The following is a 25,569-nucleotide window of genomic DNA, read 5'->3' on the forward strand; positions in this document are numbered from 1 at the left end:
TGGGAGAGATGTGTCCTTGGTGTCGCTATGGGTCGGAAACGACTCGACGGCATAAGGGGAGGCAAATGCTGACTGTATGCCAAGCATTGTGTGAAGTGCTGGGGTAGATGCAGTATTTGCAGATGGGACACGGTCCCTGTCCCAAATATGGGGCTCACAGTCTTTGGGGGAAGTGCAAGTGTTTCTCCTGACTCATTTCCTCTGCGGATCCTTTCTCTCCTTCCTTCCCTCCCTCACCTCTTCCTTTCACCTAGCTGATGTGTCCCGAAGGCACGCTCCCTTTGGGCAGCTCCCGAGGACTGTCCCTTCCAGGCCTCTCCCCCCTCTTCCATGGCAGTGACAAAGAATGGCCAAGAAGCAGTAGATACGAGGAACTAGGGGAAAGGATTGATGGTTAGGGGCATCTGTAGATTTGGGTTTGGGTCCCAAGTCAGAACCTGTGTGGGGTTCTCCCCTATTTACCGGCCCTGGGCCTTGGAGGGAGACAGGGACAAACTGGTTGCATAGATTTGCTTACAGCCAGCAACCCCCTTGCCACTCAGTCATTCAATAATGGGATTTATTGAGTGCTTACTCTGTGCAGAGCACGGAACGATGTGCTTGGGAGAGTACAGTTCAGTGGAGTTGGGAGACACAGATTTGAGCTATTAATGAAAGAATTGTGCTTGAGAAGTTACCAACCATTACTAGCAGCGGTAATAGTAGTTATTAAGTGCTTGCCCAGAGAACTGTCCTAAGCACTGAGAGGGTAGACCGATTTGGGAATTAGACATGAGCCCCTCAAGGGGGCTCATAATCTAAAAATAGAACAGAGGAGGAGAGAGGACTGGCTTCAGACACATAAAGAGGGATGAAACAATAAGCGGCGTACAAGATGAGGACAAGTACACATTAAATAAAATATCATTCCTAAAATAGTAAATGTAGGTATTGATCAGGAAAGAAAGAGGAAGGGCATTTTGCCAAGGCAGTCATCTCCCCCACCGCCCCGGGAGAGGGTCTGAATGAGTCAGGCTGGGAGAACATTGATGGGGATGAGCATTTATCAGCTGAATTTATAAATGTGCAAATTATCTGTGTGTAGGGCCAGAGATTAAGCCACTCTGAGTAACAGTTTAGAGGCGACTTACAAAATGGGTGCGAGGACCCAACAGTGTCTGCTGCTTTTAGAGCTCTGAAATACTCTGTCCCAAGGTCACCGACTGCCAGCGAACTCCCTCCCAAGCTTCTGGGCTCAGGGGGGAACTGGGTGGGAGTGTGGATGGTTCAGCACAAGCCATCTCCACTACCGCAGAAACAACTCGAGCCCACGTCCTGCTGGTGATAGGGCATACTTCCCCATTCTTAAATATCGGTGCCTGAGCAATGCTCGCTCAAGTGGTAAAGACCTAAAACAGGAGTAAATGCTTAATAAATACTTGGACAATAATAATAATCATTGTAGTTCTGGAGCTACCCAGTGCCACAGCGGAGAGAAACTGTGTGAACTCACACACTGAGTAAACACAGAACATTTTAAGAGTCAAGGGCCTTGGCATTCATTCAGTTCGTTCAGTCATATTTATTGAGCGCTTACTGTGGGCAGAGCACTGTACTAAGCACTTGGGAAAGTACAATACAGCGAAATCCCCACCCACAACGAGCTCACGGTCTAGAGTTAGAGGGTAAACCGAGCTGATGGTGGGAGATGCTGGTTTAGACAGCGAGCTCGTTGTGAGCAGGGATTGTCCCTCTTTATTGTTGCACTGTACTTTCCCACGCGCTTAGTACAGTGCTCTGCACACGGTAAGCACTTGGTAAGCACTTAATAAGCACAGGCTGGAAGCAGCGTGGCTCAGTGGAAAGAGCACGGGCTTGGGAGTCGGAGGTCATCGGTTCGAATCCCGGCTCTGCCACGTGTCAGCTGTGCAACTGTGGGTAAATCACTTAACTTCTCTGTGCCTCAGTTACCTCATCTGTAAAACGGGGATGAAGACTGTGAGCCTCACGTAGGACAACCTGATTAGCCTGTATCTACCCCAGCGCTTAGAACAGTGCTCTGCACAGAGTAAGCGCTTAACAAATACCAACATTATTATTATTATTATTATTATTAATAATGATTGAGTGAATGAGACCAGTGAATGGTTGCAATTTCAGAATTTTCCAGGAGATGGCATAAATACCGCGAGCCTCTGCAGAAGGTGCGGCTGAGCGATTATCATCTATTTATTACAAGTTGGAAGAAAGGCAGGGCAGGAAACTCAGTATTAAGAGGAGAGTGAAGAGAGCTGGCAGGAGATGTATGAAAATCTGTGCTCACTCAACAAAACTGATGGCTGGCTCAGTGGAAAGAGCCCGGGCTTTGGAGTCAGAGGTCATGAGTTCGAATCCCAGATCTGCCACATGTCAGCAGTGTGACTGTGGGCAAGTCACTTCACTTCTCTGTGCCCCAGTTACCTCATCTGTAAAATGGGGATTAAGACTGTGAGCCCCACGTGGGACAACCTGATTCCCCTGTATCTACCCCAGCGCTTACAACAGTGCTCTGCACATAGTAAGCACTTAACAAATACCAACATTATTATTATTCAAAAAGACTATACAGATTCTCCCGGTGTTGAAGCTTTCCTACTTGATTTTATCCCGTTTAGCCAAGATTCGGCCACGGGCATGGAGTGATAGAGGGATCAGGAAGATTAGAGGGGAGAATCCAGAACAGGGATAATCTGCCTTGCATAGGACATTTTCTGCAGGCGACCATTCCCACGCCACTAACGTGGCAACAAGTCTCCTCAGCCCCACGCTGGCCAACGATGGAGTCTGAGCTAGAGGCCCCCGTGCTCCTGATCAAAATGCCAACAGTGCTCCCTTTGGCCCAGATGACTTCTCTGCTCCTGGGCCTTAGCCCAAGCTTCCCCTGTCTGAAAAAGAAGCTGTAGTCCCTTTCCTGCCTCTGTCCCCATGTCTGAGGCAGGAACAAGCAGCAGCCCCGCCCTTCTTTACCCAATACGCTGGCTTGAGGTGAGACACAAGTCTGTCTAATCCCTGGAGCCTCAAACAAGGTGGAGGAGATTCCTCAGGAGGAAAGGAAGCGTGCGAAAGGCGGGTGACCTTTAAAATCCACGAAACCCACTGCTGTAATTCTTCTTTATTAGTGGGACGTGTCGGCGCTATCGTTTAAAGAGACTATTCCCCCCATTGCAGGTATGCCGTACAAGGAACAGCGGAACAGGACGGCCCTGGATGAAAGATTTTAGACTCGCCACGCCCCCACCGGATGGGAAAAAGGCGTCAGAGGAACACACGAGTACGGTGGACCGATTCCCAGGGGTGAGTGGCCATCTTCCGATTCCCGAGGCAGTTCCTCCCGGCAGCTCATTTGGGGTTAGGGTTAAAAAGGTGCTGTCACTCCTGGGCAGGTGCTTCCAGGCTCCTCCTGGGGCACAAAAGAGACGGCACCAAATCAGGTGGACATGGCGGGGGATGTGGAAGCGGGCACGGGGCTGAACGGGGAAAAAGAGGAAGTGGATGTTTGGCACACAGGAAGCAGGAGAAACAGCTGTAGGAGTCTGCAGAGGGTGGAGGAGGAGGAGGAGCCAGAAAGGAAGGTGAGGAAGTCAGCAAGAGGAGAAGCGACCGCGTGGGTAGCGAGGGTTGGAGCTGTCAGGATGGAACGGCGGCTAGATTGGGTCCTGGTGGGACGGGGAGGGGCTGGAGCTTGGAGATGCAATGGGGAGAGGATAGAGTATAGGCAGATGGCTTTCTCTCAGTGAAGGAACCAGGCAGACTGCTTTCTTGGTGTGGCAAATTGAGGAGCCAAGGGACTTCTGTTCATTTGGAAGAAGGCTGGGAGCTAGGGGGAATGTAGAAAATATGAAAGAACCATCCCAACTGCACATTTCAATGTGCTATGAATGGACTCTACTAATGAGCATGGATCGCCCAACTTTAGACTTGTCCTGTCCTCATGGTAGATTTTGCCCCTGGAAAGCTCTGGCTTCTGCAGGAGGTGGGACTGCCATTTGCCTTCACTTCTCACCCGTGTGATCTAGTTAGTAGGGTCCAGCCTTCCTCATCCCAGCGAGTCTGGCCCAGTCTCCTCTTGCCCTCCTTAGCCCAGGCTTTCTCTCTCCAATCCAAATTGCCCAGGCCTCTAAAGTGAGTTTCTCATTGAGTTTTGTTTTTGTTTTTTCTGGGTTCCCCGTGGCTGCCTTCTCTCACTCCCCCTGCTATTTAATGTTCACATCTAAGATTCACCGAGTGAATCATGTTTTCCTGTTGCCCTACAAAACCACACAGGACTCTCTGAGGGGAAGAGTCTTGGATGAGATCATCCTGACAAAGGTTACCAAATTGCCAAAACCAGTTAAATTTGGGTGAAATATTTTCATGGAAATTCTGCTTGGGTTTCCTCATTTCCCACCCACGATTAAGAACATTTGGCGTCAAGTGGAATATGAGGAAAATAGGGGTTTTTTTAATCGTAACCGCCGGAGCGACCGTCTAAGTAACGCGCAGAGAGCTTCCCGGCATCTATCTCATTAGTTCCCCTTCACCTCCTCCAGGGGCAGGGGGCCAAGCGCTGCCCCCCTTGTACAGATGGGAATGCAGAGGGCAAACACAGCACTTGGTCTGTTTACTCTAGGGATGTGCTTCCTGGCCTCCCACGCTGGAAAAGTAAAGTCACTTCGCCTCGGTCAGACAGGGAGCCGGTGATGGGAGTCGGGAACATCGGTGTCTCCGAAAGGCTGTTATTCAAGTGTGGCTTGCCCTAATTCTCTCCAGCGAAACCCACAAGGCACAGGGAGGAAAACTGACAGCCCTATCATGATGGGCTGGGGTAGGGAATGATTATCCAATCCTTAGCACCTGATCATTGTAGAGGACTCTAAAAATCACAGAGAAACCCAGTAAAACTTAGTTGTCTCCCCTTTGGGCTTCTACTCTCGATTTTACTATTCAGTGTTGTTCTTGAGATCCACTAATGCAAGGAGTTAAAAACTAGCAGATGGTTATTGTAAAATGACTGTGGGTTTGAGTTGAAAGTTCTTTGAAAATGCTGGATTCAGGTAATTTTCAAGTATATTCTTTTAAATCCATGAAACTCACCCCTATTTTCATCCACTATTACCAAAGGCAAATGCTTCGTGTTGAAAGTTTGTTGCAAATGGTATCCCTGAACCCCCACATACACCAGTGAGTTGTTACTTGTCCAGAGGACTGATGGGGTCTAGTAGACTTATTACACCCTTTCTCCCTGTTCTTTCCCTCCATTGCTTTTCTTTCAGTCTCCCTTGCCCATTAAGCACTGTACCACAGATACAGGTTTTTTCCAGGAGCACAATTAACGAAACCTAGATATTTATATATTTTTTAAAGTAACAGCTCTCCCCAGCCATATGATTTCAGAATTCATCCTGCATATCACGCCAGGTCGGCCTAACACAAAATAAAAGTGCAAAGACTGGAAATGGAGATCATTTTTGGCTCGCAAATAAACCAGCCCCTGGAGACGGTACCAGTCAGACAGGTTGGTCCTGCCACTGGATTTTTTCCCTGCTTGAACACAGAGTATTCTAGAGAGAGGCAGGCACAAAAAAAACCCCAAACCTCCCTACTGAAATCAAGAGACACTGGCAGCAACAGAAATGCTCAATGTTTCTAAGGGAAAAGAGTGTGGAGGGTGAATGGTTTCAGTAGATTCCACCTGCTGCTTTTTTGCACGCACCGCCTTTCCACTCTAGTCTTCGGGGACCTCAAACGCTACTCGGTCTTGGTTTCTGTCTTGGCACTTGGTGCTCTTTGCTATCCTCTCCAGCTCTGGGAATGTCTGGGGGCAGGAATGCCCCCGAGGTTCGGTCTTAACCGAGTGCAGAGGGAAGCTGCAGCCTTTCAGCAGAACTGGGAGACGCATCTGTGCCTCCCTTCCTGTAACCCACTGCCCTGACCGGACGGTGGCTCGGTTCTCTCGGTGCTCCCCTTGGTCTCCGAGACGGAAGCAACGGGTTCCCTCCTTCCAGTCCTCCCGGAGCCTTCACTTGAACTCGCTTGGCTGACTGAGGATGCCGCTGTGAGGTCAGCTCGATCTTCCCCTCTTCCCCATGCCCCGACCCAGAGCGGTGACCTGCATGCTCCAAAGGCCCGGAGCTGTTTGAATCTCAGCAGCAGCCGTGGTGGAGGCGAGAGCAGGATGGCTGCGGGGGGATTCGGGATGCCCTCTTGCCCCTCCCCGTTGAGGGTGGTAGACCTGAGGTAGAGGCCCCTTTGGCTTCTTCTGGCTGTGCGCTTTCACCTTCCACAAGCAGCACAGGGAAATTAGTCAGTCAAATCATGGTCACTCAGGGGACTCCAGCCTTATCCAGCATTGCACTGGCTGGTGTGCCCGAGGCAGCTGCAGTGAAACAGCTCTACCGGTCCCTGCTCCCACAGTCCTTGCCCCGGCACACCTTGGACCCTCAGCAGTGCCCAGACACAGAGGGAGCTCCTCCCATGGGCCACGAGTGCGGAATGTGAGCGCAGGGCAAGGAGGAAGAAGGAAAAGATGTTGAGGCAGGCCACTCAAAGTCCCAGTGTAGCTGCCCGTACCCCCCATCACCCCATCCCATCCCACCGCTCGGTCTACAGGAGAAACGTTCTGTGGGACTTCATCGGCTGAGGCTACAATCTAAAGAACCCCCTCTGAGGGCAGAGCACTGTACTGGGTGCCATGGGATGGCAGGGAACATTCAAAATGTGGAGCTTGACTTTGAGGAGTGCTTAGTAAGGGAATGGCAGACCAAAAAAAATAAGTGCAAAATCCAAGCGACTGAAACATGAAAGATAAGCAAGAATCCAAATGACAGGAACATATACACATAATTTCCAGTAATAAATATAAGTGGGTTGGCATTGCTGGAGTGCTGGAACTTCCTGAAGAGAGGAGGGGCTGACTTTGGAAGACTTCCTGAAGAGACCAAAGTTTGAGTGCTCTAAGGAGATGATGATGGAAGGAGATCTGAAATCAAATAACTCTTCAACTGTGAATTCAGATTTCAAGGCAATAGAAGAGCTACTGCTTCTTTTGACTGTGCACGTAACTCAGACTTTCGTCCCAGCTTTATCCGAAAGCAGGGGATTTTTGATTGTGAGCCTTCTCCGTTGCAACTGCTGTGCAGTGGAAAGGGACGTTTTTGCTACGGATTTATCATTCGATTCAGATGTTTGGCTCCGATTTCCCAATCTTGTCAGCAATGTTGACATTAAAAAATCAGAGCGGTGTACTGCAGTTTATTTTTTCATTTTGTAAGATGTAAATTTTGCATCTTTCAAAACCATTTCTTTCCCCCCTTGAACCACAGCCTGTTCCAGCAGCTTCCTGTTCTCAGTTCTCATCTCCCTTGTTTCCTGTCCTGAACTGCCAGGTCTGAACTTGAAACGCTTCCTCTGTTCTTTAAGCGACACCCCAGTTTACAGCCTGGGTCCCAGGACCGCTTACTTCCCAAACAGCCCTCGATAGGCTGAGCTCAGACGGAGCCGGCGCTGGACCCTGATCTCTAGCCGTCTTGGTGTGGACGGAGGGGAAAAGGAGCGCAGCACTTGCGAAGTTCAGCAGGGTCCAAAACTGCCGGGGTTAATGCTGGACCTCAGGACTCCCGGGTCACTGACCCGATCAGCTTTCGGAGGAGAGTTAAACAGTAGCCGGGACGCTTGGGGAAGGCCACATCCGTCCATCTCTCTGGCTTGGTGGATGTTTCATCCACCGTCACGCTGGGCTGCCATTACCTTCCCCGGGAAAGTTGCCGAGTGGCCACTCTGTGGTCCAGGGATGGTGGTTGCCGGACACCAGACCGCGCTGACTGTTGCGAAGCTGACACCTTAACGAGGGTCTCGTCCATCGCGGGGCCTCGGAGCCATGTTCTGGTAGCATGAGAAGCGGCGTGACCTAGTGAAAAGAGCACGGCTTGGGTGTTGGATGACCTGGATTCTAATCCTGCTCTGCCGCTCGCTTGCTGTGGGATCTTGGGCAAGTAACTTAACTTCTCTGGGCCTTAGTTTCCTCATGTATAAAATGGGAATTTTTGCCTGTTTGCCCTTCCCCTTTGATGGTGCACCTCATGTGAGGCAAGGGACTCAGTCCAAACTGATTAATGATGAGTGATTAATACAGTAATAGGCACATAGTAAGTGCCTATCAAAAACCTATCATTATTATTATTATTATTATTATGAGAATCCCTGGACACCTAAATAGCAAAGATGTGCACGATCCCAACCTGATTCCACCCTGGTGCCCTGACAACAGCTATTTGCCTGGCCAGTGTTCATCCTTTGGGGCTGTACTTGTGAAAATCACTCTTCCTGGGAGAGTGATTTGTCAGATGCTAATGAATCAGGGTTCCCTTGCTGAATGGGCAGTGACAGCAATCCACCGCGTGGTCTCCATGGAGATTACCCAAGAAAATTGTAGCTGCTACTTGGCTAATTTGCCTAAACCGCTGGGTGACGTTTGGCAATTTACTGTGATGATTGAGTATGCAAATTCGGTAAGAAATCAGGAGTATGGAACATACTGTACCTTATGTAACATAAAAATAGACTCGGACAGTCCTGGAATGTGTTCCAACAGCATAATCGGGCCTTTGCTGTGGTTTTCCTGCCAGCCGGGGAACAGCACGTCACTGAGGGTGGAATCCAAGTGGCGGGTTCACACCTTGGTAAGTCGGGTTTTTCTTACTCAAACCTTCAGGTCTGCCGTTCCGCGAGTAAGGTCACCTTTGGCTGCCCTTGGCGCCGGTTTCCTACTCTGTATTGGGCTCCCCGATCAGCCACCTTAGGTGGGCAGATTCAAACCCGGGTCCCGGCCTGTCATGCCAGGGGGTGTGGCGGTTGGGACTGGTGTCCGGGTGGGAGCTGCCGAATGTGCTTTCCCAAAAGTTTCCCGCTCTGGCTGGGCCGGGAGTCCGGTATTATACCGGACGATCTGTGTTTCATCCAGTCTGTCCTCTGCCTGGGACAGATAAGGCACAAGGGATAAGGCACTAGGCGGCGCAGAAGCAGCGTGGCTCAGTGTAAAGATCCCAGGCTTGGGAGTCAGAGGTCATGGGTTCGAATTCCGGCTCTGCCGCTTGCCAGCTGTGTGACTTTGGGCAAGTCATTTAACTTCTCTGTGCCTCAGTTCTCTCATCTGTAAAATGGAGATTAAAACTGTGAGTCCCACGTGGGACAACCTGATTACCTAGTATCCCCCTAGCAGTGCTTTGCACATAGGAAGTGCTTAACAAATACCACCATTATTTATGGCTGCTAGTGTTTATTTCAGTGCCCAGCCTCCTTCCGCCTCAGAATTCAAGCTCTGTGGCTCAGAAGTGGTGCCCATGTTCGGGGGACCCCAGAGGAGAATGCAGAGATTTTAGGACAAGTGAGATGAGGGGTCAAAGGTCTCCCCCCGCACCCAAAGAACACGTTAGTTTCAGGTGGACTTGGGCAAAAGCTTCCCTATGACATTATTAGGTTCTGTGGTGTCCCTGGCCTATTTCCCACAGCCCCACGAAGCCCCGTATTTTGGAGTGCTGTCACTAGCCACTGGCCACCCTGGCCTGCTGCAAGACTGAAGCGGGGCTGTGGAAGCTGAGAAGGGTCTATGACCTGCTCGGGCCAGATCCCACCCAAGGCCTCAGGTCCGGTGGGTTCTTATTTTGGGAAGCTGAATTCTCCAAATCAGTCAATCAATCACTCAGTGGTACTTATTGAACACCTTCTAGGTGCAGAGTATGGCACTGTGTTTGATTGAATGAATATTCTCCCAATCATATTTATTGAGTGCTTACTATTTGCAGAGCACTGTACCAAGTGGTTGGTTCATTCAATAATATTTACTGAGCGCTTACTATGTGCAGAGCACTGTACTAAGCGCTTGGAATGGACAAATTGGTAACAGATAGAGACAATCCCTGCCCTTTGACGGGCTTACGGTCTAATCGGGGGAGACAGACAGACAGACAAGAACAATGGCAATAAATAGAATCAAGGGGAAGAACATATCATTAAAACAATAGCAAATAAATAGAATCAAGTAGAGTACAATACAACAATGAACAGACACATACCCTACCCCCACCGAGCTTATAGTCTAGAAGGGGGAAGGAAGTCATTAATATAAAAAAAAATTACAAATAGGTACATGTGTTGTGGGGCTGGGAGAGAGGAAGAGTAAAGGGAGCAAAGTCAGAGCGATGCAGAAGTGAGTGGGAGAAGAGGAAAGTGGGGGCTTAGTCAAGGAAGGCCTCCTGGAGGAGATGTGCCTTCAATAATGCTTTGAAGTGGGGAGGAGTAACCTTCTGTCGGTTTTGAGGAGAGAGGGCCTTCCAGGTCAGAGAGGGGATGTGGGCGAGGGATCGGCGGTGAGATAGGTGCAGTGAGGTTAGCCTTAGAGGAGCTAAGTGTGTGGGGTGGGTTGTTAGTACCAGAGTAGCAAGGTGAGGTAGGAGGGGGCAAGGTGATGGAGTGCTTTAAAGCCAATGGTGAGGAGTTTTTGTTTGATGCGCAGGGGGATGGGCAACCATGGGAGTGTTTTGAGGAGTGGGGTGACATGTGCTGAACATTTTTGTAGAAAAAACAGCTGGGCAGGAGAGTGTCATGCAGTAGAGTTGGCAGAAGCAGCGTGGCTCAGTGGAAAGAGCACGGGCTTTGGAGTCGGAGGTCATGGGTTCGAATCCCGGCTCTGCCACTTGTTCATTCATTCATTCAATAGTATTTATTGAGTGCTTACTATGTGCAGAGCACTGTACTAAGCGCTTGGGATGAACAAGTCGGCAACAGATAGAGACAGTCCCTGCCGTTTGACGGGCTTACAGTCTAATCGGGGGAGACGGACAGACAAGAACAATGGCACTAAACAGCGTCAAGGGGAAGAACATCTCGTAAAAACAATGGCAACTAAATAGAATCAAGGCGATGTACAATTCATTGACAAAATAAATAGGGTAACGAAAATATATACAGTTGAGCGGACGAGTACAGTGCTGTGGGGATGGGAAGGGAGAGGTGGAGGAGCAGAGCGAAAAGGGGAAAATGAGGCTTTAGCTGCGGAGAGGTAAAGGGGGGATGGCAGAGGGAGTAGAGGGGGAAGAGGAGCTCAGTCTGGGAAGGCCTCTTGGAGGAGGTGATTTTTAAGTAAGGTTTTGAAGAGGGAAAGAGAATCGGTTTGGCGGAGGTGAGGAGGGAGGGCGTTCCAGGACCGCGGGAGGACGTGACCCAGGGGTCGACGGCGGGATAGGCGAGACCGAGGGACGGCGAGGAGGTGGGCGGCAGAGGAGCGGAGCGTGCGGGGTGGGCGGTAGAAAGAGAGAAGGGAGGAGAGGTAGGAAGGGGCAAGGTGATGGAGAGCCTTGAAGCCTAGAGTGAGGAGTTTTTGTTTGGAGCGGAGGTCGATAGGCAACCACTGGAGTTGTTTAAGAAGGGGAGTGACAGGCCCAGATCGTTTCTGCAGGAAGATGAGCCGGGCAGCGGAGTGAAGAATAGACCGGAGCGGGGCGAGAGAGGAGGAAGGGAGGTCAGAGAGAAGGCTGACACAGTAGTCTAGCCGGGATATAACGAGAGCCCGCAATAGTAAGGTAGCCGTTTGGGTGGAGAGGAAAGGGCGGATCTTGGCGATATTGTAGAGGTGAAACCGGCAGGTCTTGGTAACGGATAGGATGTGTGGGGTGAACGAGAGGGACGAGTCAAGGATGACACCGAGATTGCGGGCCTGCGGGACGGGAAGGATGGTCGTGCCATCCACGGTGATGGAGAAGTCTGGGAGCGGACCGGGCTTGGGAGGGAAGATGAGGAGCTCAGTCTTGCTCATGTTGAGTTTTAGGTGGCGGGCCGACATCCAGGTGGAGACGTCCCGGAGGCAGGAGGAGATGCGAGCCTGAAGGGAGGGGGAGAGGACAGGGGCGGAGATGTAGATCTGCGTGTCATCTGCGTAGAGATGGTAGTCAAAGCCGTGAGAGCGGATGAGTTCACCGAGGGAGTGAGTGTAAATGGAGAACAGAAGAGGGCCAAGAACTGACCCTTGAGGAACTCCAACAGTTAAAGGATGGGAGGGGGAGGAGGCTCCAGCGTAGGAGACCGAGAATGATCGGCCAGAGAGGTAAGAGGAGAACCAGGAGAGGACAGAGTCCGTGAAGCCAAGGTGAGATAAGGTATGGAGGAGGAGGGGATGGTCGACAGTGTCAAAGGCAGCAGAGAGGTCAAGGAGGATCAGAATGGAGTAGGAGCCATTGGATTTGGCAAGAAGGAGGTCATGGGTGACCTTAGAGAGAGCAGTCTCGGTAGAGTGGAGGGGACGGAAGCCAGATTGGAGGGGGTCTAGGAGAGAATGGGAGTTAAGGAATTCTAGGCATCGATTGTAGACGACTCGTTCTAAGATTTTCTGTGTGACTGTGGGCAAGTCACTTAACTTCTCTGTGCCTCAGTTACCTCATCTGTAAAATGGGGATCAAGACTGTAAGCCCCACGTGGGTCAGCCTGATTCCCCTGTATCTACCCCAGCGCTTAGAACAGTGCTCTGCACTTAGTAAGCACTTAACAAATACCAACATTATTATTATTAGACACCATCCCTGTCTACAAGGAGCTTACATTCTACGGAGGAAGACATTAACTTACAGATAGGGGAAATAGAGTTTAAGGATATGTATAGAAATGCTGTGGGGCTGGGATGAGTAACAAAGTGCTCTTTGTTCAGCACTATAATTAAGTGCTTGGGAGAGAACTGCTGAGTTAGTAAACACGATTCCTGCCCTGAAGGAGTTTACAGGTAACGCCTATGGGAGAGTGGCAGGATGGATGCAGGATACAGGAGTGGCAGGGATACAACCTGATAAGGTCCCCCGTGGTCAAGGTCTTTTAAAGGAAGGGTGAGAACCACTTCCCTCCCAACCCTGCAGCTTAATAGCCGTCAATCAAAGGGTTCCAGCCGGACTCCTATACCAAATCGTTACATTTCCAGCCGGCTGCCTCCTTTTGTCACGTGTGCAGGTCTCCTGCTGTCATGTCCAGTAGCTTATTTGGTGCAGATATTGGTTACTGCTTGCATAGTTGTGTTCAGCGTGACTTCCCTCGTAAACTATTTCCTATTAATATCCATCTGTCTCCCACTCCTGACTGTAAGCTCGTTATGGGCAGAGAACGTGTCTGCTAATTCTGTTGTATTCTCCCAAGTACTTAGTGCAGTGCTCTGCGCAGAGTAAGCGCTCGATAAGTATGATTGATTCAATACATACCATTAACTGAATTGTAAGCATTTTGAAGGCAGGCAGAGATGCCTCTCTGAGCCTCTGTGGGCCCACTCCAACCCCAAGGACAGGGCCCTGCTCACCACTTTTTTTTTTATGGTATTTAAGTGCTTACTGTGTACCAGGCACTGTTCTAAGCACTGGGTTAGAATCAAGGTAATCAGGTTGGGGCTCACAGTCTTCATCCCCATTTTTGGCAGATGAGGGAACTGAGGCACAGAGAAGTGAAGGGGCAAGAAAATCAGATTCCAGGACCACTTTGTCACAGGCCTACGGTCGGTTTTGGCAGGAACCGTGCCTTCTGGGGCCTGAACTGATGGGAGTCGGGCAGTCAGCGTTGCCAGGACTGCGGTAGTTGTCCCCTTTACGGTTCCTCCCTGGGGCCATGGGGTGATGCTAAGTATCGGTCATGCTTTGCAGGCATTCGATCCTCTCCTGAGATTGTACAAAACCCGTTTCTCGTGAGAACTGTTCGGCCAGCCCAGTCTGCTTGAATGGCCCATCTGTGATCGTATCTTAATCACCCAAACTCAACTTGAGACCGCGTTCCCAGCCCCACTTCCCTAAGTGCTTTGAGGTTCAGTGGGTTTCCCAAGCCGCTGGTTTCCTGGGGGGAGGAGAGAAGGACTTTAAACTGGCAAGGTGCATTTGGGGCAGAGATTGTTAAGTAACTTGAACTAGTTGGCACCTCCCTCTGTTTCTCCAGAAAAAAGGAGACTTTGACCCCGACCTTTTTGCCTCTACAATTCCCTGGATCACCAGGCCGAGACCGGATTTTAGTCAGTCAGTTAGTCCTATATACGGAGCACTTCCTATTTGCAGAGCACTGTACTAAGCACTCAGTAAAGGCCTGTCTACGGCCAAACCACCCGCAGAGCTGCGGCCTTCATTTGGATCATTAATTAAAACACCTTCCTAGACCCAGACCCCTTCCCACCCGGAGCCAACGCACCGCTGGTCTTACTGGGATCCCGTCGGCTTATTGCTGCAGGGAGGACAGTGGAAGCTCGGTATGGAAAGACTCTTGCAGAAGTGATCCGGAGGGGTGGTTGTCAGCACTAGGCCTCACTACCGTCATCTTCCAAGAGGACGAAAGTAGCAAGCGGAAAGAGGAATGGTAGTGGGGGTGATTTTTGTCCCCCACCCCCTCACCTTCCTAAGTAGGGAATCGACACTGGAACCCCTAGGAAATGGCTATGCCCCCTGCCTCTGGCCCTGACCCAGGTAGGTGCCGTCCCAGGGGACGGGGACCGCGGGCGAGTGGTTAAAAAGAAATGGTGACCCAGGACTTTGCTGGGTCACTGGCCACAGTTTTACCTTGATTAATTGCTAACCAAGCTGTAAAAGAAGTAAAATCCCTCGTAACCAAAACATGGTGTGGGCGGGGGGGTGGGGCGGGCAGCCCTAGAATCAGGGTTGTAATGGCTTTGGGTAAGTGTCAAACTGGTGAGGCCTCTGTCCTATAGCAAGACTGATAATCAATCAGTCATATTCATGGAGTGCTTGCTGTGTGCAGAACACTGTACTGAGCACTTGGAGAGTACAATATAACAAGAGTTGGTAGACACATTCCCTGCCTACAACAAGCTTAGAGAATAGAGGGGTTGCTAACATTATATATGATGTATGCATAGATTTTTTTTTCTGGTACTTGTTTAGTGCTTATTATTTGTCAAACACTGTTCTGAGTGCTGGGGTAGATACGAGTTAATTAGGTTGGACTCGGTCCCTGCGCTACATGGGGCTGACAGTCTAATTAGGAGGGAAGACAGAAGAACTGAGGCACAGAGAAGTTAAATGACTTGCCCCAGGTCACACAGCAAGCAATTGGCCAAGCCAGGATTAGAGCCCGGGTCCTCTGACCCTCAAGTCTGTGCTCTGTCCACTAGGCCATGCTGCTTCTCCCCTTCTCCTAAAAAAGACACCACTATGGTGAAATTCCCCTATGCACCGGTCCCTGCATACTGAAAAGACATGACCCACTGTCCTGACCACACGGTACACACAAAAAGATTGTCCTTTGTGGGTTGTTGTGTTTGTTGCTGGCAGCAACAGGTACTCTTTTCACATAGGTCTCCGTGTCTGGTGATTCTTACAAAGTTCCTGCTCAAAAAGCATAGTTCCTTTCTTAATTGGAAGCTTCCTCTAGACTGTAAGTTCAATGTGGGCAGGGAACATGTCTACCAACTCTTGTTGTAGTGGACTCTCCCAAGTGCTCAGTACAGTACAAGTAAGCCCTCAATAAATACCATTGAAGATGATGATGATGCAGTGGGCCATGCCGGTCTAGTGGTGGTGACTGACTGCCAATTTTCAGAGTAGAAGCAGCATGGCCTAGTGGCAAGAGCACGGGCTTGGGAGTCAGAAGTCGTGGGTTCTAATCCCGGCTCCATCACTTGTCTGCTGTGTGACCTTGGGTAAGTCACTTAACTTCTCTGTGCCTCAGTTAACTCATCTGTAAAATGGGGATTGAGACCGTGAGCCCCACGTGGGACAACGTGATTACCTTGCATCTACCCCAGCACTTGGAAAAGTGTTTGTCACACAGTAAGTGCTTAAAAATACTGTAATTATTTATTATTATTATGTACGTTGTTTTAGGCTTCGTTTTACCATTTCCTTAGTAGGTTACCTATATTAGACAATCCATCGGTGGTATTTATGCTGTATTTTCCCAAGAGCTTAGTACAATGGCCTGCACAGAGTAAGCACTCAATAAATGCCACTGATTGATTTATTGAACACTCAATGTGTGCAGAGCAATTTGCTAACCACTTGGGAAAGCACAACACAATTTAGAGTTGGTAGATGTGGTCCCTCCCCACAAGGAGCTTACAGTGTCCAGGGGGAGACAGACATTAAATTACAGGTTGGGGAAATAGAGTGTAAAGATATGGACATCAGTGCTTGGGGAGAACAGATCCAGTGCAAAACTAGAATGATTGCCACCAACTACTCAGGTCACCCCTTCCTGACTGGGTGTGTTTGGGGAAAAAGAAGAAGAACCCGCCTTCAAGTCATTGCTGTTTTCGCTTTCATTGTGCGTCAAGACTCGTGTTTTCACTTGGTGCCAAAACACGTCAACAGGACATGCCATCCCTCTGCGTACAAGCCTTCCTCTTTTCTCTGTTTGAGAGAGAAACATGAACCCTAACCAAACACTAGGACATTCTTTGGTGACGTTGACTTTCTCCTCATCTAAGATACCCCCTCTCTCCTTTCCAACAAAGCAAATCCCGATTCCTGATGCAAGTGGCATCACTTCTTGTCCAGGCACTCATTGACCTTCTCTCCTTCTCGAGGGAGGGAGCTTGTGTTCCACCGAGAGCTAATTCATGTTTCTAGCAGAACAACAGCAAACACTGCTAGACGTGTCTCCCTGTTCTTCAACTTAGCTTTATCTGGAACTTTCATTCGGCCCTTCACAGGGGTGAAGGGGAGTGTAGGAACAAAGGGGAGGAGGGAAAGGGTATTTGAGTAGTAAGCAATGAGGGCTCTCCTAGGGTCCGTTACTAAGAAATGAGATTCGATTGCTGGGAACCCATACTTATCCTCAAAGGGGAAAGTCAAGGAATAATCCTTTAGTAGAGTGGATTGGCTATTAATATCCTGCCACTGGTAAGGCAAGTACTCTGGAGAGATTGGCTGGAAAAATCCCAGTTTCTTGTTCAGTCAATCAATCAGTGGTACTTATGGAGTGCTTACTGGGTGCAGAGCATTGTTCTTGGGAATACACAATAGAGTTGGTAGACATGATCCCTGCCCACAAGGAGCTTACAGTCAATTTCAAGAGGGCTTTCTTCTCTTTAACCTAGATCATTCTCCCCTGTGAATGCCCTGAGATCAGACTGTATGGTTCCCATTCCCATCCCATAACCGGGGACCTCCGCATGGAGAAGTAATGTGAATTGGATCCTCAGTGTCACCTGCCTCAAATGAATCTCTTTCAGAATCCCCATGTCCCCGGATTTGAATACTGTAAGGATGGGGATTTGAAATGCCCAGCGGGAGCTAAAAACCGGTTTGGGGAAAGTTACAACAATTATCATAGGAAAGGAAAAACAATCTGGGTTATTTTTGAAAAGGAGTCATACAAGAAAGGAATAACTACAGCATAGTGTGCCCAAAATTTAATGGGAAACAGGAGAGCATTCTGGGAGTTAAATACAATCAATCAGTTGTATTTATTGAGCACTTGCTGGATGCAGAGCGCTGTACTAAGTGCTTGGGAGAGTTCAATACAACAGAGTTGGAAGTCATATTCCCTGCCCACAAGGAGCTTAAAGCCCATCAATCAATAGTATGTACTGAGTGCCAGATTCCCGTCCTAAAGGGGCTTACAGACAATATGATGTGTAGATAGGAGGAAGAGACTCAGTCCAGTGCTCTGCAGAGAAAGCACTCAATCATATTTATGATTGGAAGAGTACAATATAACAGAGTTGGTAGACATGTTCCCCACCCACAAGGAGCTCACAGTCAAGAAGGAATGAATATCATTGACCGATTGAGACTGGAGATGGATATTTGGATAACTTGTGAGTGCTTAAGTACTTTGGAGGTACTTTGGATGATATGATCTAGGGAGAAGAAAAATTAATCAGGGAAAGTCTCCTGGAAGGAATGGGATTTCAGAAGGGTTTTACAAGGGGGAGATGATCATCTGGCAGATTTTAATGGGGGAAAGGAGTTCTAGGATGGGGGAAGGGTGCCTGAGGAAGGTGTTGAAGGTGGTAGAGATGAGAATGAGGCTCAGTGAGAAGGTGAGCTTGAGAGGTATGAAGCATGTGAGCTGGAGGGTAGCAGGGGAGAAGAGAGTGGATAAGGAAGAGGGAGAGAGCTGATCGAGTGCTTTAAAACCCACATTCAGGAATTCCTTCTGCTTGATACAGAGAGGAATGGGCCACCATCGAAGGGTTTTGAAGAGTGGAGAGATGGGTGCAGAACATCACGGTCTAAGCAGCAAGAGGCATAGAGATGCTAAGTGACATGCCCAGATCGAACTGCAGGTTGTGTTCTCAATCAGTTGTATTTATTGAGCACTTTCTGGGTGCAGAGCACACTGTACTACGTGCTTGGGAGAGCTCAACACAACAGAGTTGGAAGACACTTTCCCTGCCCACAAAGAGCTTACAGTCCAGATGAGGAGACAGATGTTAAGATAAATATATTATGGATATGTATACAAGTGCTGTGGGGACTGATGCTGGGATGAATAAAGGTACAAATCCAAGTTGCATGGCTGATATAGAAGGGAGAGAGAGTAGGGTAAATGGCTTAGTCAGGGAAGGCCTCTTGGAGGAAATGTTCTTTTAATAAGGCTTTGAAGGTGAGGGAAGTGGATGGTTTGTCAGTTGGAAGGGGGAGAGGGTTCAGGCCAGAGGCAGGACATGGGCAAGGAGTCAGCAGTGAGATAGACAAGATCGAGGTACAGAGAGTACAGAAGCTGGGAAGGGAAGCAGCATGAAGCTGAACCAGCGCTAGTGCACAATCCTTCCTTCCTTCACCAAATCGGGTGATGTCCAAAACAGACTCGTGTCATGGGAATGGCTTTCTCTAATCCGTCCGTCGTGTTCTAGCCAAATCACGTAGCGAAAGCCCAGGCTTTATAGCAGAGCTGACACCCTGGATTGTTTGAAACGTCTCAATTGGTGCACCGTTTTTCTCCTTAATTCTGAGGTAAGGCTGAGGTGAGCCAATAATCTTAACTGCACTCTGAGGCTACTGGAAGAAATTTGCTGCCTTATTATGTAACAAGATCGGTTCGAGGGTGAAATCGTCCTGAGGGATAAGCATGTTTTAGGTTCATCTCTTGCTAGCCGCCCAGAAGGAAATGAGAGTTGACAGAGCGGGACAAGATACATTGTTGGGATTTTTGAAAAACAGGACTGTTGTTTGTTTAAGAGATTGTAATGAGCCCAAACGGATGAATGCGGTACTGTGTCTTGGCAGGCAGGACCTCATTGGAAAATAAGTATTATTTACCGATAAACCAGAGTAGCGCTTCTGGAATAAGAGCTGCTTTTTGTGTCAAGACTGATCTCAGCTGGGAAGTACAGGCATGCAGGTTTCACAGGGGCTTCCAGAAAGGTTCACAAGCACGTAACCAAATCTCAAGGGAAAGACGGTTCCTCCATTTGGAATCTCACCTTTGGCAAAGTCAACAAAGTCTGAGCAGGAGTCACAGTCTGGTGGGTGGCGGGAAGCGGGGAGAGAGGGAGAGAGAGAGATCTGCTATGTGACTGGTAGAACATGAAAAGCAAGTGGAAGACAAATATCCCGAGGAGAACAGAGAGGTTGGCTGAAAATCCTCAAAGATGCTATTCATAATCCATTCCCAAAGTGGAGATGCCATGGACGATACCAAAGAAGTGGATCTAGCTTCCCTTGTATATTTATTAAGCATCTACTGTGTGCGTTACAATGTACTAAGCACTAGGGAGAGAATAACAGATGAAGAAGACATGCTGGAAATGTCTGACATGGCTACGGGCCCAGATTCCTTCAGCACTTAGACCTCAAGTGAAAGCTGCTTTTATCGTTGAGGCTGGGGAATCACTTATTAATGATGGGATGTGGTAAGTGCTTACTCTGTGCTAAGCTCTGAGGGAGCCACAAGATAGATTGAAGTAGTGTGACCCAGTGGAAGGAGCATGGGCCTTGGAGTCAGAGGATCTGGGTTCTAATCCCAGCTCTGTCTTTCGTCTGGTGTGTGATCTACGGCAAGTCACTTAACTTCTTTGTGCCTCAATTTGCTTATCTGTAAAATTGGGATTCATACCTGTTTTCCTTCTTACTCAGACTGAGAACCCCCTGTTGGGACAAGGCCTGTGTCCGACCTGATTACTTTGTAAATAAAAATAAATTGTGGTATTTGTTAAGCGCTTCCTATGTGCAAAGCACTGTTCTAAGCACTGGGGGATACAAGGTGAACAGGTTGTCCCACGTGGGGCTCACAGTCTTCATCCCCATTTGACAGATGAGGTAACTGAGGCACAGAAAAGTTAAGTGACTTGCCCAAGGTCACACAGCTGACTAGTGGCAGAGCGGGGATTAGAATCCCTGACCTCTGACTCCCAAGCTCGCGCTCTTTCCACTGAGCCACTCTGCTTCTCTACTTTATCCAGGTAGAGAAGGTAGCTAAGGTATCTACCTTAGCGCTTTGTACAGTACTTAGCTCAGTGTAGGCACTTAACAAATACCCCATTTATTATTACTGGACATGCTCCCTTACCCCAACAGGGCTCATAATCTGAAGGGGGGATTTTTTTTGGACATTGCGCTACAGGTAAAATTAGGTCTCGTGCCAACAAATACCACTTAAAAAGGTGTCTGCTGTGTGACCTTGAGCAAGTCACTTCACTTCTCTGTGCCTCAGTTACCTCATCTATAAAATGGGGATTAAGACTGTGAGTCCCATGTTTACTCTGTGTCCAATCCGATTAGCTTGTATCTATTCCACCGCTTAATATGGTGCCTGGCATGAGAAAGCATTCAACAAATATCAATTAAAAACAAAAAAGGAGATGAAGGATGTGAATATGGTAGCCTCCTCCAGGACTTTCCACTGGGTCACACTACTTCAATCTGGGGGCTGCTTTTTGTGGAGCCAGCAAAGAGGCAGGCAGTAGGCCCTATGGTCCAGGGTTTGTGAATGTCTCATTATCTGGTTTCTTACACTTGTTGTCCGTTCTGCAGTGAAGCCTTCTTGCATTTATAACTAACTCCTATCTTGTTCTTTATAGAACTTGGCCCTGTTTGGAGGGGCCCGCTTTTTCCACAATAAGGAGAACATTTGGCAAAATAGATCCTGTTTTGCAGTGGAAAGTTCCCAAAGCAAAAAAAAAAAAAAAAAAATCCCTCCTGGCCCAGGCGTCGTGCTACGCAAGGATCGTATGATCCACCAGGGATGGGATTTGGAATTAAAGTTCCAGGAGCCTCCCCAATCTCCTCCCCGACAATGCTCTTTGTCTTTTGGACATTTTGTTGAGACTGTGAGCTCCATGTGGGACAGGGACTGTGTCCGATCTGATTAGTTTGGATCTACCTGAGCGCTTAACAAAAAACACAATTATTATCATTATTTTCTTCTTTCTCATCTAGGTCTCGATGCCCCTAAGAGCCCCTAAGGCTGATCAGCGCTACCAGGGGGTGGTTTCCCATCACAGTTTCTCTGAACATTCAGCGGCCAGGCTCCAAGACAGAATCCAAGCAGGCAGGGTCACTGGGCTGATCCAGCAGCCATCCTGCTTAGGGTTTGGAAGCATCTGTCAAATCACCGGGGCTGTTTCTCACACCGGGTTCATTTTCCAGAGCGCCAGTGGTTAAAAAACGAAACCGGGGGGCGGGGGGGGGGAGGGACAGCATCGGTCATGGTCGTTTCTGTTGGTGGTGACCTAGCGGGAGAGGCCAGAAGCACCGGAAACGCTCCCCAAAGCTCATGTTTCTCTCCGGCCTGCCAGGCCTCTGCTTAAGCACAATGGTGGCCGGTGTTTCCACAGCTAGGAATTTCCCCGAAACAGCTCACGGGGAAGAAGCGAATGTGAAGGTAATCAGGTAGAAACTAGGGGTGGCAGGGGCGCCTCTCCGTGTCGGGTGAAGGGGAAACGTGATCGCTCTGATTCAGGTGCAGGGAATGTTTTGAGGCGATTTCGCTCGCTTTTCTCACCTCATCGCCTAGTCGATCTTGGTGTTTGCGGTTGCCATGGCCAGCTGAGATGGCTATCTGTGGGTGGGGGTGAGAAGACCGGTGCATTCTTCCATCCCGCGGCAGGCCAAGTCTTTGGGTGGCGGGCAGCCTTGGCCTTAGCTATCTAGCCCGGAGCTGTTTGGGTCTCTGCCTGCCTCTGAGATTCGTGGTTTTTCCTGACATTTCTTCACTCCGCAAGAGCTGCAGCCGCTCGGGCCGGAGTGTTTGTTACCGTTGGTTCCCAGCCTTCCTACGTCGTATCACTTCGCTGTGCCCTTCGGGTGTCTGTCGTAGCCTCCCAGTTTGCGGCCGCTCCATTCTTGCTCACCATACTCCATTCTTGCTCACCATATGTAGCTGTCTGACGTCTATTCTCCTCCCACGCCCAGCTCAGCCCTGAAGCGGCCAATAATCCCAGCAGGAGTTCTAGGGTGCTGGTGACTTGTTTCATGCATTAGCGAGTTACAGTTAAAATTTCAGTTCCGGAACAGCAGATCTCCTTTCGGGTTCAATCATCCAGAAAATGTTTGGCCTGCCTTATCTAGATGATTTCCTTGTGTAGATCTGGCCTTAACATTAATTAAACAATAACATAATCATAGAAAGACTCAAGATAATCAGATCAAGGATAGTTCCTTATCTTCTACGGGGCTCACTATCTAACCTGTTTGTTTTTTTCCCCATTTTACAGATGAGGAACTGAGGCCCAGAGAGATTAAGTCATTTGTCCAAGATCCCAGTCAGCCAGTGATAGAGCTAAGACTAGAACCCAGGTCTCCTGACTCCTTGAGATTGCTCACGATACTGGTAAGTCTTGAAAGCCTATCCTTCCTGCTGGTGGTTTCTACTGAGGACAGGAGAGTATGGGGTTCAAACTGAGATATTAGGAAAGACTCAAGGAATGTACCTTTTTTTGTGGGGAGGGGGAATGAAAAAATGCAGTAAAAGAGAAGTTGTGAAAGCTTCCCTGTGGAGAACTCCAAGCAAGGTGACTCACTGAATAAACTTTGCAACAGAATTAGGAGATAATTGTTTAGCCACTAAAATGTGCAGCGGGAAGAGTGGGGATTTTAGTGGGGCTTTGAATATGGGGTGAGTGGGAGTTCCAAGCTGGAGGAACTGTGTCAGCAAGGGGTGGAGGTGGGAAAGAAGGCTAGCTTGGGAGGAACTCAGTCAGATGTATTTATTGAGCGCTTACTTACTGTTCTAAGTGCTTGGGAGAGTACAGTACAATATAACACACACACATTCCCTGCCCACAACAAGTTTTCAGTCTAGAGGGGGAGACAGACATTAATATAAATAAATAAAATTACAGTTATGTACATAAGTGGCGTGGCGCAGTGGAAAGAGCACGGGCTTTGGAGTCAGGGCTCATGAGTTCGAATCCCAGCTCTGCCACTTGTCAGCTGTGTGACTGTGGGCAAGTCACTTAACTTCTCTGTGCCTCAGTTCCCTCATCTGTAAAATGGGGATTAAGACTGTGAGCCCCACGTGGGACAACCTGATTCCCCTGTGTTTACCCCAGCGCTTAGAACAGTGCTCTGCACATAGTAAGCGCTTAACAAATACCAACATTATTATTAAGTGCTGTGGCCCTGGGAGGGGGCATGAATAAATGGAATAAGACAAGGTGATGCAGAAGGGTGTGGGAGAAGAGGAAAGGAGGGGGGAAGAGGAAGGAGAAGAACCAACTGGATAATGGTTGGTGGAGAGTCTTGAAGGTGAATGTGAGGAGCTTTGATGCAAAGAGGCACAGGAAGCCAGTGGAGGATTTTAGAGGGAAGGAGAGAGGTAGGCCCAGCGATGCTACCAAATAATCATCTGGGCAGCTTATAGATTGGAATGGGAGGCTGGAGGCAAGGAGACTGACAAAATTATCTATTTGAGATATGACCAGACCTTGGGTCAGTGGGGTGACTGGTTGGGTAGAGAGGAAGGGGTGGAGACAAGAGATGTTAACAGGCAGGAGAGATTGGATGTCAAAGTTGAAAGACAGTGAGAACGTGGGATTCTGGGATACATAGGGTGGTGGTGGTATTGACTGAGATGGGAAATTTAGGAATAGTGGGGTTATTTAGGGGGAAAGATGAGAGGCTCTGTTTCAGATCTACTGGAAGATTGGAGAATGTTCTTCCGACTTAGGGAGTCGGGTGGTTGAAGGAACAGCATATATGTTGGAGGGGGGCAGGCAACTGGCCTGCGTGAAGCAGCATGGCATAGTGGATAGAGCATGGGCCTGGGAGTCAGAAGGTCATGGGTTCTAATTCTGACTGCCACTTGTCTGCTGTGTGACCTTGGGCAAGTCACTTAACTTCTCTGTGCCTCCGTTACCTCATCTGTAAAATGGGGATTGAGGCTGTGAGCCCCATAGGGTCAGGGATCCTTAGAGAAGCAGCGTGGCTCAGTGGAAAGAGCACAGGCTTTGGAGTCAGAGGTCATGGGTTCAAATCCCGGCTCGGCCATTTGTCAACTGTGTGACTTTGGGCAAGTCACTTAACTTCTCGGTGCCTCAGTTACCTCATCTGTAAAATGGGGATGAAGACTGTGAGCCCCACGTGGGACAACCTGATTCCCTTGTGTCTACCCCAGCGCTTAGAACAGTGCTCAGCACATAGTAAGCGCTTAACAAATACCAACATTATTATTATTAGGGACTGTGTCTAATTCAGTTTGCTTGTATCCACCCCAGTGCTTAGTACAGTGCCTGGCACATAGTAAGTGCTTAACAAATACCATCATTATTAATTCTGTCATGTATTTTTTCCTTAACACTAGGATTCACAAGAATACAGCCCTTGTGTTATAGGGGCTAAAAGGTCACTTTTTCTCATGCCCAATTTTAAATCGGTTAGGCCCGCGTATCGATGCTGTAGGGGACTGCAGGGCTCCAGCACCTGCGGCGTGAGGGCCCAGTGGGGTGACCCCGGGGGAGACCCCTGGGTGCAGTCTCTGAGCCGGCTGGCTGGACTGCCCCAACCCGAGCACCCCCACAAACAGCGTCTGTCCTGCCAGACCTCGCAGGCAGCATTCCTCGAGGCTCAGACTGCCCCTTTTTCCTGCCATCCAGCTTCCTGGGACTTAAAATCAATGGTACTTTTTGATCGCTTTCTGAGTGCAAAGCACTGTGCTAAGTGCAGTACAATAGAGTTGGTAGATACAATCCCTGCCCACAAAGAATGGTCAGCCTTTCTACAAAAGGGTTAGGCTGAGCACATGCAGATTGGGTCTGTCTGCTAGGAGGGGTCAGGGAGCAGGGGCTTGTGCCTTGATTGACTCAGGAATCTTCCTGCTGGCCTGGGGATTCTAGCAGCTCTGCCCTGGCCCCTTGCCACCTGCCTGGTCTCTGGGGCAGGGGTGTGTGAAAAAACCCAAAACGCTGTCTGTCAGGTGGATGGGCTCAAGGGTAGGACTAGGTGTGGGCTCCAAGCATACTGACCCAGTTTCTCTTCCAGTGGACTTTTGGGACACAAGTACGCACCTCAGCGATGTCTCTGTCGGTGTATGTGTTTCCTTCTCTCTCTAAGAAAGAAGTCCTCTGATAGAGCACAGGCTCCCGCTGCCCTACCTGGGATCTGAGATGGGGCAGGAAGGGGTCTTTCCAGCATCCCCAAGGCCCAAAGGATCTTGGAATTGTTA

General features: G+C 49.1%; 1 protein-coding gene across 4 annotated transcripts in view; it reads left to right on the top strand.

Moving 5' to 3' along the window:
* The window catches only part of KCNJ15 (potassium inwardly rectifying channel subfamily J member 15), a 297,724-nt gene that overhangs the window by 232,337 nt on the left and 39,818 nt on the right, over positions 1 to 25,569 (top strand). For all 4 annotated transcript variants that reach the window (XM_039914668.1, XM_039914670.1, XM_039914671.1 and 1 more), the window contains 2 exons: positions 3,187 to 3,312; positions 22,622 to 22,737. The gene's annotated coding sequence lies outside the window, so the exon portion shown is untranslated. The remainder of the gene's footprint in view (positions 1 to 3,186; positions 3,313 to 22,621; positions 22,738 to 25,569) is intronic.

The sequence above is a fragment of the Ornithorhynchus anatinus genome, chromosome 18, assembly GCF_004115215.2.
Source record: "Ornithorhynchus anatinus isolate Pmale09 chromosome 18, mOrnAna1.pri.v4, whole genome shotgun sequence".
In the NCBI taxonomy this organism is placed as follows: domain Eukaryota; kingdom Metazoa; phylum Chordata; class Mammalia; order Monotremata; family Ornithorhynchidae; genus Ornithorhynchus; species Ornithorhynchus anatinus.